The sequence below is a fragment of the Loxodonta africana genome, chromosome 25, assembly GCF_030014295.1.
Source record: "Loxodonta africana isolate mLoxAfr1 chromosome 25, mLoxAfr1.hap2, whole genome shotgun sequence".
Taxonomy (NCBI): Eukaryota; Metazoa; Chordata; class Mammalia; order Proboscidea; family Elephantidae; genus Loxodonta; species Loxodonta africana.
In genome coordinates, this window is record NC_087366.1 from 6,375,450 (window position 1) to 6,387,112 (window position 11,663).

The following is an 11,663-nucleotide window of genomic DNA, read 5'->3' on the forward strand; positions in this document are numbered from 1 at the left end:
ATCATCCCAAGCCACTTCAGCATATTACCAGGCTAAGGCCTCCATCATTGGTATATGATCTAGAAATACACAATGTTAAAACATAATGAGCAAGGTAATTAGAACACAGGTTTAAAGTTTGCTGCTGAAGTTTTTTTTTTTTTTAATATGTCTCATTAATTTCTTATTCAGAAATCTAATGTGTACTTCTCTACCTTCACCACTACTAATAAAAACCCAATGCTACAGTTTGAGTTTGAGGTTTGATTGAATGTAATTGAGTTTCTCTGCCTTTGCATAATCACCACAGGAGAGGGTACTGACAGCTTTATCACTCTCAATTCTCTTCTAAATTATGCACATGCTATTGGTTCTTTTAAATAGTCCTGTGCATCATTCCTTATAAATTGCTTAGAAACCCAAGACTGATGAACCATCAGGATGAGTGAATATGCTGGGAATAGAGTTTGTTAACCATTATGCTCAGCTCCTTCTCAATTAGCCTAAGATAGAGCCTAGCCCACTTACCTGTGCTGCCTTGGATAAGTTCCTTAATTGCGCTATGCTTCATTTTCCTTATCTGTAATATGGGAATGATAATAATAGTATCCACCTCATATGATTGTTATGAGGATTGAATGTGTTAATATTTATACAACCTTTAGAAGAGAGCCTTGCATACACTAAGTACTATATTACTCTTTGTTATATAATTGAATTAATCTTTAATATCCTGTCTTCGATTTTCTTCACATATGTTTTTTCCCCACCCTATCGCCATGCTCCTCCGTATCTTCAAAATTCACACTTGATACTCACAAAAGAATTTAATGTTTCATCAAATTAAAGTTTAATGATCCAGCAAAGCTATATATGTTGCTCCTACAACCATGAATTTGGATTTAAAGAAGAAATGGAGAAATTATTTTCCAATGCATAATTAAATGTTTAGAGGAAGTGGCAGAGGAGCTAGGTAGGCAGAAGAAACTTTCTAACATTTCTTAAAATATATCATAAAACAGCTGCCAACTACAAGGCAGGAAGATCAATTTCTACCACTTAATACATATATAAAGAGCCCTGAGAGTGTAACATTCAAATGCTTGGCTGCTAACCAAAAGATTAATGGTTCGAAACCACCCAGTGGCTCTGCAGGAGGAAGACCTGGTGATCTGCTTCCATAAAGATTACAGCCTAGAGATCCCCATGAGACAGTTCTATTCTGCCACATGGGGTCACTGTAAGTCAAAATGGACTGACAGCACCTAACAACAATGACAACGATACATGTATAACTCAATAGTGTTTATATTAAGATCAAAATGTACAACTCCCTGGGAAACTGTTTTCAACACAGTGTCTCAGGAGCCAGGAAACTGTATACACAGCCTCAAACTCAGCCTTTTTTTTTTTTTTCAATAAGAACAGAAATTTATTTTCTCACAGTTTTGGAGGCTAGTAATCCAAATCAAGGTATCAGCAGGGCCATGCTCTCTCCAAGGCTCCCTCAAACTCAGTCTTGTGGAAGCAGTCCTCTGTCAGCTGAGCCAGTCTGACTTTGGCCAGAAAGACAGGCTTACATTACCAAGACCAAAAACAAACCAACTGCTGTCAAGTCAATTCCAACTCATGGAGACCTCATGTGTTTCTGAGTAGAACTGCGCTCTGTAAGATTTTCAATGGCTGTGATCTTTTGGAAGTAAATTACAGATGAACCATCAACCTTTCAGCTGGTAGTAGATCTCTTAACCATTGCACCACCCAAGGACTTGATAGACCACTGCTATTCCCAACACACATTGAGAAAATGGAACCACACCATGACCTGCTTGCTCACCTAAACTAGAATTTCTCAAAAACTCTACACCAGCCGACAGCAACTGACCTGAGACAGCAATGACTTACTCCTTTCCCCAAACTCTGAGACTATTCCCTGCATTCTTTCAAGAACCAGGGAATTGTCATATATTATTTCATATATTATTTGTCACAGATTATTCTTGGTCACCCCTGCTGTTATCTAACTCCTTCTGGATTCTTCTGCATTTTTTCTCACCTGGGTAAAATTCTCAAGAAGTGGGAATCTGAGGAATTCTCCTTTTCAGGCCTGTGTAAGAGCTTGGATTTGTGGAACTGCAAGAGAGGAAGTCTTCAAAATAGCTGAGATTGACTTCACTTTAGGGTTGATGACTGCATTTTCAAGCTTTTTCTAAAGAAATGGAGTATACATGACTGCATACTGAATGTCAGGAACACAAAAGTTTTTTCTTCCACTCTTGCTTGTGTCTCACTTCGCATTGAATCTTCAAGGCTTCATTCATGGGTTATTAGTTTTTTGTTTTGTTTTAGTATTTTTAACTTCTTTCTCTCAACTATTTCTATGCTATCAGCATTTAAATTTGCTCATCTCTTAATTTTAAAACAAATAAACTCTCCCTTGAAACAACGTTTCACTTCAAATATTTGCCCTATCTCTTTAGATTCCATGGCTAAATTTATTCAAACAATTATTTTCCTCATTGTCTCCATTTTTTTTTAATTTAATTCACCGAACTGTGGCTTCTTTTCCCACCACTTCACTCACACTGCTCTTGCAAAGAACTTAGTCTTGTCACTAATTGAAGGAATCCATTCCAGGCCTCCAACATGTATCTGTCAGTTTGTCTTGCTGTGGTGACTTGCCTGTTGCTGTGATGCTAGAAGATATGCCACTGATATTTCAAATACTAGCAAGATCACCCATGGTGGGCAGGTTTCAGCTGAGCTTCTAGAGTAAAACAGACTAGGAAGAAGGGCCTGGCAGTCTACCTCTGAGAAAAATTAGCCATTGAAAACCTTATGAATAGCAGCTGAGTATTGTCTGATATAGAGCTGGAAGATGAGTCCCTCAGGGCACTCTAAATAGGAATAGGGAAGAGCTCTCTCCTCAAAGTAGAGTCGACCTTAAGGATGTAGATGTTGTCAAGCTTTCAGGACCTTCATCTCCTGAGATGGCATGATTTAAAATGAGAAGAAACAGCTGCAAATATTAATTAATAATAGGAACATGAAATGTATGAGGTATGAAGCTATGAAAATTGGAAATCATCAGAAATGAAATGGGACACGTAAACATTGATATTCTAGCTGTTAGTGAACTGAAATGGACTGGTATTGGTCATTTTGAATCGGACAATCATATGGTCAGCTGTGCTGGGAAGGACATATTGAAGAGGAATGGCTTTCCATTCATTGGCAAAAATGACATTACAAGATCTATCCTGAAGTACAATGTTGTCAGTGATAGGATAATATCGATACACCTACAAGGATGATCAGCTAATACCAAAATTATGCAAATTTGCAAACCAACAACTAAGGTCAAAGATGAAGAAACTGATGATTTTTCCAACTTCTGCAGTCTGAAATTGACCAAATGTACAGCCAAGATGCATTGATAATTACTGGTGATTGGAATGCAAAAGTTGGAAACAAAGAAGAGGGACCAGTGGTTGGAAAATATGGCAAACGTCAGAAGAGACTCTTGAACATGGAATAGCTAAAGTGAAAGGAAGAAACGATGGAGTAAGAGAGCTGAACAAAAGATTTCAAAGGGCAGCTAGAAAAGGCAAAGTATTGTAATGAAATGTGCAAAGACCTGGAGATAGACAACCAAAAGCAAGACCATGTTTTGCATTTCTCAGGCTGGAAGAACTGAAGAAAAATTCAAGCCTCAAGTTGCAATATTGAAGGATGCTATGGGGAAAATACTAAATGACTTAGGAAGCATCGAAAGAAGATGGAAGGAATAGACAGAGTCATTACACCAAAAAGTGTTGGTTGACGTTCAACCATTTGGGGAGGTAGTATATGAGCAAGAATCGATGGTACTGAAGGAAGAAGTTCAAGCTGCACTGAAGGCATTGGCAAAAACTAGGCTCCAGGAATTGATGGAATACCAATTGAGATGTTTCATCAAAGGGATGCAGCACTGGAGGTACTCACTCATCTATGCCAAGAAATTTGGAAGACAACTATCTGGCCAACAGACTGGAAGAGATCCATATTTCTGTCCATTCTAATGAAAGGTGATCCAACAGAATGCAGAAATTATCAAACAATAGATATTCTCCTTTTTTTCTACTTTTTTTTTTAGCTTTTCCTGTCTGCTTTATGTGCTTCTCTTCCTTATACCATTCCTTTATAATACTTTACTTTGTCTTCTTGAGCCACTCTTTGAAATCTTCTGTTCAGCATTTTTACTTCATTATTTTTTCCAGTTACCTTAGCTACTTTATGTTCAAGTGCAATTTTCTGAGTCTCTTTTGATATCCATTTTGGTCTTTTCTTTCTTTCTAATGACCTTTCGCTTTCGCTTTATATGATGTCCTTGATGTTATTCTACGATTTGTCTGGTATTCTGTCATTAGTGTTCGATGCATCAAATCTACTCTTGAAATGGCCTCTAAATTCAAGTGGGATGTACTCAAGTCATACTTTGGCTTTCATGGGCTTGTTTTCATTTTCTTCAGCTTCAAATTGAACTTGCATATGAGCAATTGATGGTTTGTTCTACACTCATTCCCTGCCTTGTTCTGACTGATGATATTGAGCTTTTCCATCATGTCTTTCCACAAATGTAGTCAATTTGATTCCAGTGTATTCCATCCGTCAAGGTTCACATGCATAGTTGCCATTTATATTGCTGGATCAAGGTTCAACAAACAAGTTGTTGATCTTGAAAAATTCTTTTATGCAATCTCTGGCTTTATTTCTATCACCAAGGCCATATTTCCCAACTACCGTTCCTTGTTTGTTTCCAAGTTTCACATTCCAATCACCAGAATTTTCAATGCATCTCGAATGCAATTTCAGACTGGAAAAATTGGTAAAACTCTTCAGTTTCTTCATCTTTAGCATTAGTAGTTGGCGTGTAAATTTGAATATTAGTTGTACTAACTGGTCTTCCTTGCAGGTGTACAGATATTGTACTATCATTGACAGCACTGTACTCAGGATAGATCTTGAAATGTTCTTTTTTTATGATGAATGCAATATCATTCCTCTTCAATTTGTCACTATCCACCTAGTAGACCACATGATTGTCTAATTCAGAATGGCCAATACCAGTCCATTTTAGCTCATTAATGCCTAGGATGTTGATCCTTAAGTGTTCCATCTCATTTTGACAACTTACAATTTTCCTAGATTTATATTTTGTAATTCTATGTTCTGATTTTTAACAATGTTTGCAGCTATTCCTTTTCATTTTGAATCATGTCACATCAGCAAATGAAGGTTTACTCCATCCATGTCATTAAGGTCTATTCTACTTTGATGAGGTAGCTCTTCCTCAGTCATATTTTGTGTGCTTTCCAATCTGAGGGGGGTCATCTTCAGGCATTATATCAGATAATGTTCCACTACTATATACAAGGTTTTCAGTGGCCAGTTTTTTCAGAAGTAGACCACCAGGTCCTTCTTCCCAGTTTGTCTTAGTCTGGAAGCTCTGCTGAAACCTGTCCACTGACTCTGCTGTTATTTGAAATACCGGTGGCTAGCTTCCAGCATCACAGTCACACACAAGCCACCACAGTATGACAAACTGACAGAAGAGTGGTAGAAGTAATACATTAAGAGTTTACAAAGAGAATTAAATGCCCTATATATAAATCTTCATTTAATATCTCTACCTGGATGATAACTTTAGCATCAGCAAGTCCCTAATTTGACTCATAATCATTGCATATATATATTTTCTGCTGAGAGCTTAAAACTGGCTCAATGATTTACAGAGTGTTAGATAGTTAATAGTTTCATTGTAATGGGCAAAAGGAGTAGAAAATACCAAGTTCTCAGAAAGATTCCTCCCTCTATGGCTTTAAAAAAAGCTATCTTGATATTTATTTGGTCTTTAGATTCAGATTCTCTTGGGATTTTTTTTTTTTTTCCTTTGTACTTTCCTGTGGTGGACTTGTTTTCCATTTATCTAGAAAGTTGGTCTAATTACCTTCATTTACTAGGGTAACTTTGCTAGGTTAAAGGGATAAATGATCCTTCCTTTCTTAATAGATTTTCTTTGGGTTCATCTTTTCTTGATTATACTGACATGAGGGGTAATATATAAAAATATAGAAATAATATACAAAGATCCAGGCCTAAGAGAAAGGGACCAAAGAGGCTACTCAACTTGCTTGTATGCAGAGATACAAAGAAATATTTGTTGGTCCCATTTGAGCTTGCTCAACGTAGTTCACCAAGAGATCATTTCGGGGTTGGGGTGCAAACGTTAATTCTCTCATTCTGCCTTGTCGTCTATATACAGATTATTCTCAAGGCCACGTAATGGCAGCCACAGTCATAGTAGTGGCTGTTTGAAGATGCCATAATTGAGTTCTTGGTTGAGTCTAATTTCATCTCTTCATGACTTACAGGACACACAGATCTTCATGATTTTACTATTATTCCTCTAAAATATCATCATGTTTCTAATATCCTTCTAGTTTGTTTAAGAGCCATGATGAAATGCCTATTATACAATGAAACCTTTACCTCTATCATTCCTTTTACCTGCAAGACCCTCCAATCTCTCTGCTTAACATCTAGCCAACTACTACTCACCATTTAACATTCCCTTCATAAATCTCTTACAGGATGACTTCCAAGGCCCTTCCCTACCCCCATTCCATGTGAGGTGTTCTTTTTATATACCACAACTGCACCCCGTTCAATACCTACATCTTCCTACATATTATATTATAGGCAGTGGTGTGCTTGTAGATGTTTAACAAATGGCTTTCTTGGGGGGTGGGGAAGGGAATCCCTAATGTGTGTCATTTGCCAATTTCCTTGTAGTAAGTATTCTCGCCATGGCCAATTTTAAACTACAGTTATGATAGTGGAGTAGGAAGAGAAAAGCAAAATCTATTCTTGCAAACCAATGCAAGCTGGTTCCAGCACGCCATTGAAGTATCTGTTTACTTCATTCTTTCATTAAATAAGTAAGTATCTGTTGAGCACTCACTATGTGTAATACATTGTTCTAGATGCTGGGAAGGTAGCAATAATTCCAAGTTTCTCCCAGGAAGAGGAAGAAACATGGCAACAAACAAAAGATATAAAATATAAAGTTAGAATGAATAAATACCGTCACCAAAAATAAGTCAGGGTAATGGCACAAAGTAATATGAAGGAGGCAGTGCAATTTTGGTAAGAATGGTCAAGAAGACCTTGGTAGAGAGGTGATTTATGAGCAACAACCCGAATGAAGTGGGAGCGTGAGCCATGTAGTACTGCCACAAATGCCCTGACAAAGGTAAAAATACCAGATGAAAAAGACTTTGGGACAGGAGAATGTTTGACACATTTAAGGGATAGCAAAGAGGCCAGTGTAGCTAGAGCTGAGTGTTAAAAAAGATGAGGCCGATTTGGATTTTATTACAAGTAAAATGGAAAACCATCAAAGAATTTGAGGAAGGGAAAATATGACCTGATATGTTTTAAAGGTAACACTCTGGCTGCTTTGTAGAGGAGAGAGTGCAGAAGGTCATGGAAGGAAGCAGGCGAGAACAGTTAGAAGGCCCTTGCAGAGGTCTAGTTAAAGGAGGAAGTGATCAAGTGTGCAAACGTCACTGCTGGAAGGTCCAGTTAGATGAGAACTGAGAATTTACTACCAGATAGAGCAATGTGGAGGTTGCTGTTGAAAATAAAAAGACTAATTTCAACAGAGAAGTGAAGGCAAAAGTCTGATTGGAGTGGAGTCAATAAAAATCGGGAGTAGAGATTGTGGGGAAAGCTAACCTTTTAAGGAGCTATGCTATGGAAGAGAGAAAGAAATGGTGGGTTAGCTGTAGGGAGTTGTAGGGTAAAGAGCATATTTTCCCCCAAGGGGAGATTGCAGTATGCTAGTAAGAATAATCCAATAAAGAGGAAAGTAGGGAATTGCAGGGGGAGAGGGAAAATTGCAAGGCCAAAGTAATGGAGGGAATGCATGGGACCCAGGGCACAAGTGGAGGGTTTAACTTCAACCACAAGTAAGGACAATTCCATCATGGCAATAGTAGAGAAGCAGGATGTATGTGGCTGGGGCCAATAAGTTGGTAGGTTTGGTAGTATGGGAATATGGAAGTTCTCTTTGAATTCCTTCTATTTTCTCAGGGAAGTAAGAAGGCAAGCCATCAGCTGAACGTGAAAAAAGGGAAGAGATTGAAGATTTGAGGAGAAAGAAAAAGGTGTGAATTACTCTCAGTGGTGCTCTGAAACTGGCTCTGATGAGCTCAAGAGAGTCGAATGTGTACATTTTTTTCCCAACTCCGCATTCAATAAATCACATTGTTAGCTTGAAATCATCCTTGGTGGAAATATTTATACCAGAGAAATTAGCAAAATATTACAAACCAGGATTTTCTTTCCCCTTGGAGAGCTAGCTGTCAAACATTCATAAACATATCACTGGAATTAGTCACATAGGCCAGTAGCAGAATGAAGTCCTAAGGGAAAGATAGTAAAACAGGGTTACTAGGTATCACTAAGTACTTATTTGAGGTTCATGGTCATGGATTTAAAGTGAGAATAGTCAGCACAGAGATGTGTGTGTGTATCTTTCTCCGGTCATTCCTAACTGCTTGGGCGAAGGTCTGGAACAAAGACTACCCAGATCTGGGGTTTTATCAGCTGAGTACAAAAAAGGGAGGGAGGGGCTAGGAAATTGAGGGAGTGATTATAATGATGGGCCATGGAATATACACTGGGTAGGGTAGGAAAAAAGACATGAAAGGAATGATGGATCATGGAGAGACAACAGGTTCAATAGATTAGAAGTTCTAGTGGGGTCAGGGAACTGTTGGAAGGAGATCCAGCAACAGTGAAGTGCCAGAATCTCAAGTTCAGGGATTCCATCTTTTTTCTATCTATCCTGAAAAATTAGCATGGTGCATCACACATACAAAAGTTTCAATATATTTTTTTATGTGAGTAAATAAATCTCATGAAGAACTAGAAGTCACAGTCTGTGATGTAAATTGTATAAATTTTATCTATGGTAGACATGCTGAAGCTTTGCCCAGAGCCTCCTCAAGGAAGGACTTGTTGCCCCTGCCACCGAAAGTATTGCCTGCTGTCAACTTTCAGCTGACAGCCCCTTCAGGAATACCCTCAGCAGCAGAGTCCCCTCAGCCGAGGTCATACCTCTTCCAGAGCAGCCCGCATCCAATTAGTATTTGACACAGATACATAAAAGTCTCATCCATTTCGCCCCAGGATAGCACAGCTGTGAAAGGCCCTTTTAGTTCCAGAAGTCCCCATGGCGTCAGCTGAGAATGTCAGGACTGCATCACAGCTCAACACCTCCCTCTGTCAAACTCTGCTCCCTCCCTCTCCTTCCACAGGATGTATTCCAAGAACACTACCTAATATACACCTTGCACAATAAACTCTGTTTCTGAGTCTGCTTCCTCCTGGAGTATCTAACCTGCGACATTACCCCTTGCAGCATAATTGAGAAATGTATTTTCCTTAAATAAGGGCATGATATTTTTAAACCCAAAATCAGACCGGTGCTTAATCCCTATACTTTTAGTTTACATGTACTAAAATCCTCAGTGATCAATAGATGACTGAGGGATCATGTTCATTCATTTCCTACTAAAAAGTGAAAGAATGGGAAGTAAAGAAGCAGGGTTAGAAACTGAATGGAAGCATTTTTCTTCCAAATACTTTAGTTCATCTAACTGTTTCAGTTAATCTTCATGACTTTTTCCTCTTCTAATAATGACATTGAATAAGCAGTGAAATTCACATTATGCAGGCATGAGCCTAGTCCATGCAATATTCTTTTTTATTATTATCCACTTAAGAAATCTATTCACTGTTTCTAAACTTCCTAGCCAGAGGGTAATATAATCCTGTTGATGTTTCTCCCCCAACCCCCACAGCACAAAGACTACTAAACCTTCAACGAATGTCTTAAGCACAGATATTTATGAACTAAAACTTATCAGGAATTAAAAGAAGCCTCTGGTTAATAAGACAGTTAGACCACAAGTTTATTTTTCCTATGGCCTACAAAGAAAGTAATCTCATTAACTGCTCAAATATCAAATGCAGAAGACAGGTTTAATGGAATTGTTTTTATGTAATATTTGACTGTGATTATAAGTGCTACCTGACATTAATCCTGTGGCATGAATAATAAGATTAAGTGAGAAATTTTACCTTTGACATGGTACAACAATTCCAAAGTGCAGAAATAAAATTAATCCATTTTTATTAATCTATGCAAGTGGTTTTACACCACAAGGGAAATGTTCTATTAAAAAAAATATATCAGCTTGGAATAGAGAAAAAAAAAAAAAAAAAATGTGTTCCATGGAGGCAAAGTATTCCAGGACAAGAAAACAAACAGACAAATAGAGTAAAACCTGAGTTTAATAAGGACTGTACTTTTACAAAATGTCAGAGCTTGACTGTTAACAGCTGAATCAAGGATCTTTTAGGGGGTGAAAGGGTCTTAGAGATCAACCTGACCTGCACATTTAGGACGCTGAGCCCAGGGTAAAGAGCATGTTAGTGGTAGATTCAGTCACTACACTCTAGAACGACACTGTCCAATAGAAACATAAAGCACGTCACATGTATGATTTTAGATTTTCAAGTGTCCACAGTAAAAAACAAAACAAAAAGGTGATATTAGAATTTTAACTAACTCAATATATGAAATGTTACGAAATCAATATAAATATGATGTAAATATCTTCTAAAATCACACTAATTATGTAAATAAGCATGGATTACACTTCAAAATAAAGAAAACAAAAGTCCTCACAGCTGGACCGATAAATAACATCGTGATAAATGGAGAAAAGATTGAAATTATCAAGGATTTCATTTTATTTGGATCTACAATCAATACCCATGGAATCAGGAGTCAAAAATCGATTGATGCATTTTTGTTGTTGTTGTTAGGTGCCGTCGAGTTGGTTCCGACTCAGAGCAACCCTATGCACAACAGAACAAAACACTTCCTGGTCCTGCACCATCCTTACAATCATTGTTATGCTTGAGCCCATTGTTGCAGCCACTGCATCAATCCACCACGTTGAGGGTCTTCCTCTTTTCTGCTGACCCTGTACTTTGCCAAGCATGAAGTCCTTCTCCAGAGACTGATCCCTCCTGACAACACGTCCAAAGTATGTAAGACACAGTCATGCCATCCTTGCTACTAAGGAGCGTTCTGGTTGTACTTTTTCCAAGACAGATTTATTTGATCTTCTGGCAGTGCATGCTATATTCAATATTCCTCACCAATGCCACAATTCAAAGGCGTCAATTCTTCTTCAGTCTTCCTTATTCATTGTCCAGCTTTCACATGTATATGATGTGATTGAAAATACCATGGCTTCGGTCAGGCGCACCTTAGTCTTCAGGGTGACATCTTTGCTTTTCAACACTTTGAAGAGGTCCTTTGTGGCAGATTTACCCAATGCAATGCGTCTTTTGATTTCTTGACTGCTGCTTCCATGGCTGTTGATTGTGGATCTAAGTAAAATGAAATCCTTGACAACTTCAATCTTTTCTCTGTTTATCATGATGTTGCTCATTGGTCCAGTTGTGAGGATTTTTGTTTTATGTTGAGGTGCAACCCATACTGAAGGCTGTGATCTCCGATCTTCATTAGTAAGTGCTTCAAGTCCTTTTCACCTTCAGCA